The 8,926-nt window shown below is 44.2% G+C and overlaps 1 long non-coding RNA gene across 1 annotated transcript; it reads right to left on the reverse strand.

Moving 5' to 3' along the window:
* Positions 1–1,348: 1,348 nt before the first annotated feature.
* Positions 1,349–6,934, reverse strand: LOC117516605. Its single transcript, XR_004562482.1, has 3 exons — positions 6,837–6,934; positions 4,828–4,831; positions 1,349–1,360 (listed from the first exon to the last, which is right to left on the reverse strand). It is a non-coding gene; the product is annotated as an uncharacterized LOC117516605 (long non-coding RNA).
* Positions 6,935–8,926: the final 1,992 nt, after the last annotated feature.

Consider the following 8,926-nt stretch of genomic DNA (forward strand, 5'->3'; position numbering starts at 1 on the left):
CTGGAGTGGAACCGGGGATCAACCAAACACAAAAAAACGCCCCTGACAACCCACCCCATGTGCAGAGGTTTTCTGAGAAACACTCAGCGTAACCAACCTGCACCACCCCACAACCCAAAAGACAAACGGTCTTAGAGCATGTGAGGTTGGGGTTAGGGAAACAGGGAAATTAAAACAACAAAATAAAACGACCCAATCCTCAAACAAAAATTACCTAACTTCAAATAATGATTACCTGAGTCCAGCCGAGCTCCGAACCGCCAGTCGTTCACTCCACCAGAACCACCTCTAAATCCCCAAACAATTTATAACCCCCTTACATGAAAACAAAAAACAGCCCACATAACTAAACAACCAAAGATCTGTCCCTTTTTTTTTTTTGTGTCCATTATTATGCCTGTCTAAGAACACCTGGAGATACGTCATTGTTCTCTTTTTTGACGCTTATGTGACCGGGGCAACATGGCGGCTTCAGCTCGTCCGAGCTGCATGGGCTCATCCGCAAGAGGAGCCAGGGGTCCGTCGGAGGAGTATCAGTGGGGCGAAGAAGAGGCAGCCCTGATCTGTGTCGGGGAAAGCCCTGAGACGAAAAGACCCGCTCTGATGTCCGCCCTCTCTCACGTCCACGCTCCTTTATCCAATCATCTAGACGAATAGCCAAGGATATCAGCTCATCTGAATCTTTTGGTTCGTCACAGACTGCTAGCTCGTCTTTTAATGAATCGTTCAAACCATCCACAAACACTCCTCTCAAAGCTGCGGCATCCCAACCGGAACTGAGCAGAAAAATTCGGAAATCCACGGAATAATCCGCCGCACTCGCCTCCCCTTGGGTGACGGAGTTATCTGCACCGGTATCGATAGTGCCGCAGCTGGAGCAGCAGGAAGCAGAACGGCTTGCGCTGCAAGCTCCGTAATGCGAGCATCTGTTTGTTTAATTTGATTTGCGAGAGGCCGTAATTGCTCCCATATCTTCTCCAAGTATTCTTGAACTTTTTCAGCAAAAGGAACCGCTTCTGCCGCTGGGTCCATTTTGGAATGGCCAGGAACTACTGTTATGTGCAGACGTGAGTTGAGGAGCGGACCAGCGTCTGACTGAACCCAGCGCTAAAATAACCAGAAAGCGGTTCCAAAAACAAAACAAGTTTATTTCCTGTCTGTGCAATAATTGTGTACAAATAAATGTGCGGTTTGTTCTGGCGAGGTGAAGGACGGCGCACTCTCCAGCGCCCAATGGATCTAAGCCCGATGCTTCTGGACCCAGACTCACCGCCGAACACCCCCCAGGTGGATACGACAACTGACTCGTGAAAGGTGAGGTAAGTCAACAGCTACAACAAATATCCTTCAAAGGCACACACTATCAGCAACACATTCAGGTCTGAATTTAAGCTTTATGTAAATGAGCAGCTTCTCACAACAGGTGGAGGATCATCATTCCGTACGCCACGGCAGTGAGAAGCGAGCTGCACAATTCTCATCAATGTTCAAATATACTGCGTAACAAAATATCAAATTACTGTTAACACTTATTCAGACAATCATCACCTCTGATGTGTGCTGACAGCATGTGTCCCTCACCCGTCCTCCTTCACAGGCACGATGTGTCAAACCCAGGCGCGGTCCTCAGCGTCTCACAAACGAATGTCACAAGGTCGAGTTCCCGGCAATTCTGCTTGAACCACTCATGGCTTAAATGCAGAACGCCATCTCATTATCTGCTTCAGCTGAAAGTCTTTAAGTTTACACGTGAGCATCATCCACAGGTGCAGCTAATAATGCTGATGAGGGTGAAGGACTCTTCTGCCAGCACCATCTCCACAGACAAAAACCAGTTTGCATACCACCTGGAGAGCAAAGAAAAGAAAACAACACCAAAATGTCCAGCCAAACCCCCAACACACAACAAACAGTAGGTGGGGTGACAGTCTCAGCGGCCGCTTTGACTTTGGCTTCTATGTCTCAGACAAAAACAGAGATGAAACACTTGGCTGGCAGAAAGTTTTTGGGCTCATTGGTAATATCATCCGGGTCAAATGAATGGGAAAGCGAGTCTAGTTTAGTATTCTCCGAGCCGGGGCATTAAGGACAGCACAAAGTCAAAGCGGCTAAAGAATATGGCCCAGCGGGCCTGTCTAGCGTTCAGTCATTTAGCTGATTTCAAATATTTGAGATGCTTATGATCAACCCAGACATGAAATGTTTCCCGAGCCCCCTCTAACCAATGTCGCCACTCCTCCAGGGCCACCTTGACTGACAGCAGCTTGCGGTCACCAACATTGTAATTTTGTTCTGCAGTAGATAGTTTCCTAGACAAAAAAGAAAAAAAAATCACAACAATGGAGTTTACCATCAGTGGGGCTAATTTGAGATAGGACTGCCTCGACCCCAATTTCAGAAGCATTCACCTCCACCACGAAACTGCCGACTGGGGACTAGAAGTAGCAGCACAGGGCAGAAGTAAATACTGCTTGAGTTCACTGAAGGTAGCATCACACTCGGGAGACCATACAAAAGACCCTGTGTGGAGAGATGAGTTCATGCAATGGTGAAGCAATGGTACTAAAATTTCTTATGAACTTCCAATAAAAAATAGAAAACCCAAGGAATCTCTGCTCCTCCTTGCGGGTGCGTGGTGTGGTCCAGTCGGCCACTGCAGCTACCTTAGCTGGGTCCATCCTGACCTCCCCCTCAGCCAGCACAAACCCCAGGAAAGATACTGAGGGTTTGTGGAATTTGCATTTTTCTGCTTTGACATACAGTTGTTCTGAAGTAACTGCTGCAGTACTGAGCGGACATGCTCATTGGGGGAGAAAATCAGGATGTTGTCCAATACACAAATGCATACTTATTAAAGGTGATAGAGAGAGGTTGAATGGGGGCATTAATCCTTGTTCTGTGATGTGATATGTAGCCCCAAAAAAATTGGTGGGTCTGTAATGGCTCAGAACCTTCCTAAAAGGCTCTCTGAAACCAGCTCTGTTACTATGCTGGGTTTAGAATGCCTCGTTTGCCTTTAATGGCGTCGTTTCGGAGCTTATTTGGCAACCTCATTATGAAATGCAAGTAGGTGGCGCTGATCGGTTGCCGTTGTTTGATTGGCTTCCCTTGCTCTCACTGAAAAGAAAGCATTATTTTTTTTATTTTCATTGCTTTTATATTTTCTGTTGTGTTTCTATTCAGGTTTTTTTTTTTGCCTATTTCTCTAAATATATATAATAATCATTAGATTATTAATATATAAACAAAAATAAATTTAAGAATATTACAATTTAAAAACAAATGCACCCGAACGTGATGACAGCTGCAATGCTAACTTTTAACATTGAAAATGCCATAGACATGCCAACGCGTTAGCATCGCTCCCTTTTTTTAAGTTATAAAATACATCTATCAACTGTTTCAGAAGAACATAACAGGTCGGTTTAACATAGAAAAGGTAAATAATACTCACAAACGTATGCTCTTTAGGGTTTTATACAGGAGAAAATTAAGCAAATGAAAAAGAATAATCGAAGCACTGCTTCAATCTGCGAAGCACTGCTTTGATTGGTTCAAGGTTCAAAGCAAAGCCACGCTGCAGAAAAGTTGTTTACAGACCCGCTGCAGGGTCTGTAATCAATACAGAAATGATCATTTTCCTGACAAACACCCCCCAAAACAACAGCCACTCTGAAGGACCAATAACATAATCTTTAAGCACAAAGCTTATTGATGTCGGTGGATCGAGTCATTTCTTAACGATACCCAAAAGGAACCGGTTCTCGATACACATCCCTAGCTGCTAAGGGGTTAGCTCATTCCCTTTAGAGGAACAAACCACAGCTAACGTGCCATTCTAACGTGCAATTCTTACAACAGGAATATGGCGCAACACAAATTTAAAACAAAAGAAAATGTGATACTGACAGGCTGTACTGATTGCTGGGGTTGATTTTGTCACAGAGTCGGAACTGACCCTCTACTGAGTATTAAATGCCGACTGAAGCCAGCTCGAAATCGTGCAAGGTTTGTGAAACAGTCCTCCGTGAAATGCGCAGAGCAAAGAAATAGTCTGCGGTTGTATGTACTGGGGATGCGGTTAAAAATGAATAAAAGCCAGTGATCGCGTACATTGCTTTCCGTGGGAAGATCGTAGTCCGCTAAGACAGCCTGGGAAAGCACACCTGTAGTCACCATTCCTTCTCTTCGAGTGTACGAATGGGTGGGCACAACCTTATGAATAATTAATTTCGAAGGGGCGTGTGTGAAAGGGGGTGGGTGTGGTGTGTGTGTGGGGGGGCTATTGGTGAAAAAGTGACATAAGTTTTCTCTCAAAAATGGATTGGCCTGTTTTCTAGGGGCAATTAAAAAAAGGAGAAATACTTGAAACAGAGGTTCTGAAACTTGCTGGCACTTCGTGTGTATTCCCCACAGCGGGGAGACTCTGAACTAACACCAAAAACATGAAAAAGATGATTTTGATTCTCTATCCCCTTTAATAGAACGTGACAACGTTCGTAGTGGTTCCTGTGATGGTTCTTGGAGCCCAAACTGTCACGCGTTATTACGAAGTGACACGGAACCTGTCAAGTTTTGACACGACTTGTAACGCGGTGTCACATTTCACTGCGCGCCATGACGGATCCGTTTTCTGTCACATGCACACAATGAAACTCGGCTCCAAATGTCGGTCCATAGTTCCTGCTGAAGCTCCTCAGTAACTGATGAGCGGAAGAACAAGTCTGAGCCAGAGGAACCAGAGCAGCGAGAGGAGACTCACGTGCAGCCAGACATCTCTGCACCTTCTCCAGTCCGGCGGAGGAAGAAGCAAGCGCACAATTAAACCCTGCTGTACCGCATTCAGTTTGATTGCTGACACCAAGTTGGCTAAAAGTCAAATTTCAGTGCTCTTCAGCGTGCTCCTGCAGGTGTTCCACCTGCTGCATGTGCCTGATGTTTCGGAAAATGGGCGAGACGACAGCCGCATGAAGCCACACATCTGGCGCTGTCCTCCTCCTCTCTGCGCCACTCCATGGCACAGAGTCCAACTACGCATGCAGTCACAAAGTTCTTCTGAAAAACTGGAGCGATCTGAATTCGGTTGGATGAATATGGGTGTGTGTGTGGAGACAATTCACCTCGTTCACAACGTGACAGAACTTAACGATGCGCTGTTATGCGCAATAGCGTGCGATAGCGCGTAGCAATGCGGAACACTACTCTTGACCGTGCGTAATGGTTCCTGATAATTCTCCGGCAACATGTGCCATTAATCATAACGCGTGGTAACAGGTTGCAGCAGTTCCTGAGGACACCTGACGCCTCTGCCCCGAATCATCACATTCGTGATCAGCGGCCAGGAATGTGTACTTCGTGGCATTCGTGACTTGTCGTCATTATGTGTAAACGTAGCATAAATCTAGCTTGGTGAATACCTTAGCCCCCTCCAGTTGCTCAAAAGCTGATGCCATTAATGGAAGAGGATAGCTGTTCTTTGCAGTTATGTCATCAGCAAACGAAACCTGCACAGGCTGAGAATGAGGAGTTGTGGAAAGCGGAACATTCTGTCTCCTGGTTAGACTTCTAGCAAGAGATGGGTACAGGAGGTTAGCATCAGAATGAGTCAGTAAACACAGGAATTGTCTCAGAGGTATGATTATGTCTGAAAGTATACTGTCAGACCTAATCATCTGCTGGCGTTCCTCTGCGAAAGACGAGTGTGTCCCAGCTGCACGGGGTCCTTCATGCTGGTTTCCGCTGTGCTGATGGTGGCGTAGTCAGCCTGGAAGACAGCTATCTTTGCTGTCGTTCCTTCCCCTCCATGTTGGTGATCCACGTCCACGACAGTGGCCTGCCTCTTCTAACAGCCTCTTGTCTATTTTAATAGCCAAGGTGATAAGAGATTCCAAGTCCAAGAGAGAGGGAACCTTCCAGAAGGACAAACATCTCCACTCCTTAGTAAAGGCACATGGCAGCCCACCTGGAATTTGCCAAAGGTACCTGAAAGACTCATAATGTGGGAAACAAAATTCTCTGGTCTAATGAGAGAAAGATTGAACTCTTGGTGTGAATGCGAGACGTAATGTTTGGAGGAAACCAGGCACCATCCCTACAGTGAAGCATGGTGGGTGGCAGAATAGTGCTGTGGGGATGTTTTTCAGCGGCAGGAACTGGGAGACTAGTCAGGATTGAGGGAAGGATGAATGCCAACAATGTACAGAGCCATCCTGGATGAAAACCTGCTCCAGAGTGCTCTTGAATTCAGACTGGGGTGACGGTTCATCTTTCAGCAGGACAATGACCCTAAGCACACAGCCAAGATATCAAAGGAGTAGCTTCAGGACAACTCTATGAATGTCCTTGAGTGGCCCAGCCAGAGCCCAGACCTGAATCCGACTGTGGAGAGATCTGAAAATGGCTGTGCACCAACACTCCCCATCCAACCTGATGGAACTTGAGAGGTGCTGCAAAGAGGAATGGGCAGAACTGTCCAAACATAGGTGCACCAAACTTGTGACATTATATTAAAGAAGACTTGAGACTGAAATTGTTGCTAAAGTTGTAGCCTACCAACAACATATTGAGCAAAGGGTGTGAAAAACATTTTTCATGTTGTCATTATGAGGTGTTGTGAGGAGAATTTTGAGGGAAAAAAATCATTTCATTTTGGAATAAAGCTGTAACATAACAAAATGTGGAAAAAGAGATTGGTGTGAATACTTTCCAGATGCACCGTACATGGCATCGCTGAGTCCCGGGCTGCGGTGATAGATCGCATACCTCTGAGGCAGGATCTTCTTCATAAGGACCAGAATTGTTTGGGAGGTGGTGTTTTTACTTATGTTTGTGCTGACACTACATATACAGGTGCTGGCCATATAATTAGAATATTATGAAAAAGTTGATTTATTTCAGTAATTCCATTCAAAAAGTGAAACTTGCATATTCTGTTCATTCATTACACACAGACGGATATATTTCAGTTGTTTATTTCTTTTCATTTTGATGATTATAACTGACAACTAATGAAACCCCAAATTCAGTATCTCAGAAAATTAGAATATTGTGAAAAGGTTGATATTGAAGACACCTGGTGTCACACTCTAATCAGCTAATTAACTCAAAACACCTGCAAAGGTCTTTAACTGGTCTCTCAGTCTAGTTCTGTAGGCTATACAATCATGGGGCAGACTGCTGACTTGACGTCTTGCTGCCTGGGCTAAAGACAAAAATGACTGGACTGCTGCTGAGTGGTCCAAAGTTATGTTCTCTGATGAAAGTAAATTTTGCATTTCCTTTATAAATCAAGGTCCCAGAGTCTGGAGGAAGAGAGGAGAGGCACAGAATCCACGTTGCTTGAGGTCCAGTGTAAAGCTTTCACAGTCATTGATGGTTTGGGGTGCCATGTCATCTGCTGGTGTTGGTCCACTGTGTTACATGAGGTCCAAGGTCAACAAAGCCATCTACCAGGAAGTTGTAGAGCACTTCATGTTTCCTGCTGCTGACCAACTTTATGGAGACACAGATTTCATTTTCCAATGGGACTTGGCACCTGCACACAGTGCCAAAGCTACCAGTACCTGGTTTAAGGACCATGGTATCCCTGTTCTTAATTGGCCAGCAAACTCACCTGACCTTAACCCCTTAGAAAATCTATGGGCGTATTGTGAAAAGGAAGATGCGACACGCCAGATCCAACAATGCAGAAGAGCTGAAGGCCACTATCAGAGCAACCTGGGCTCTCCTACCACCTGAGCAGTGCCACAGACTGATCGACTCCATGCCATGCCGCATTGCTGTAGTAATTCATGCAAAAGGAGCCCCAACTACGTACTGAGTGCTGTACATGCTCATACTTTTCATCTTCATACTTTTTAGTTGGCCAACATTTGTAAAAAAAAAATCATTTTTTTGTATTCGTCTTAATATTCTAATTTTCTGAGATACTGAATTTGGGGTTTTCATTAGTTGTCAGTTATAATGATCAAAATGAAAAGAAATAAACATTTGAAATATATGTCTGTCTGCAATGAATGAATATAATATACAAGTTTCACTTTTTGAATGGAATTACTGAAATAAATCAACTTATTCCTATTCTAATTATATGACCAGCACCTGTAGTCCATGCACAAATCTTTATGATGATCTTGATGTGTTATGGACTGAGCTCTACTTGCCAAAGACAAAGCCACTCCTCGTTGGTATTTGCTGTTGATGCCCAAAGGTTATTGATGATTAATGACTTAAGTGCCATAATCTGTCAGACATTCAATGTGTCATCAAAAATATAATTAAATGTTCAAAGACCTGAATTAATTTATGTTAATGTCACCAGCTAATAACTGAACCCACTGGGGTTACCATTGTATCTTCTGCCATTGTTCATTTCATGTTGGCCTGTGATTTCTCCAAAATGAGCAAGAGTAGTGTTTTCATTATTGGTCAGTAATTATGTTTCTTGACATTTTTTGTTGACTACTTGTATATTTGCTTTTCTGTTTGGCCTTATGTACAGCCACCTCTCTGATGTTACCGCTGCCAGGGTTTTATTCACATTACTGTGGTGTTCCAGAGAAAACAGAGGTGTGGTAGATGTGGGGCAAACACAATTATGGACAGTGTGAGGATAGAGCTCATCTTAAATACTGTAACTGTGGTGGAGACCACAGTGCTGTGTATCACGCATGTGTGGTGTGTACATAAAAAAGCTGAGATTGTAACACAGACCAAGATTAAGTTGGGAATTTCATATGCAGAAGTAGATAACAGGCATGTTACACCTTGACGATTTAGCCAGCGTATGCCAACATATGAAAAATATGCCGAATACGCTGGCATAGATCTAATAAGTTAGGGTAAGTTTTGTGTAAGTTAAGAGCACATTGATGCATACTGGTATATGGCATAGCACAATATTTTTGACGCATGCCAGCACATGACT

Source organism: Thalassophryne amazonica, chromosome 9 (genome assembly GCF_902500255.1).
Source record: "Thalassophryne amazonica chromosome 9, fThaAma1.1, whole genome shotgun sequence".
Taxonomy (NCBI): domain Eukaryota; kingdom Metazoa; phylum Chordata; class Actinopteri; order Batrachoidiformes; family Batrachoididae; genus Thalassophryne; species Thalassophryne amazonica.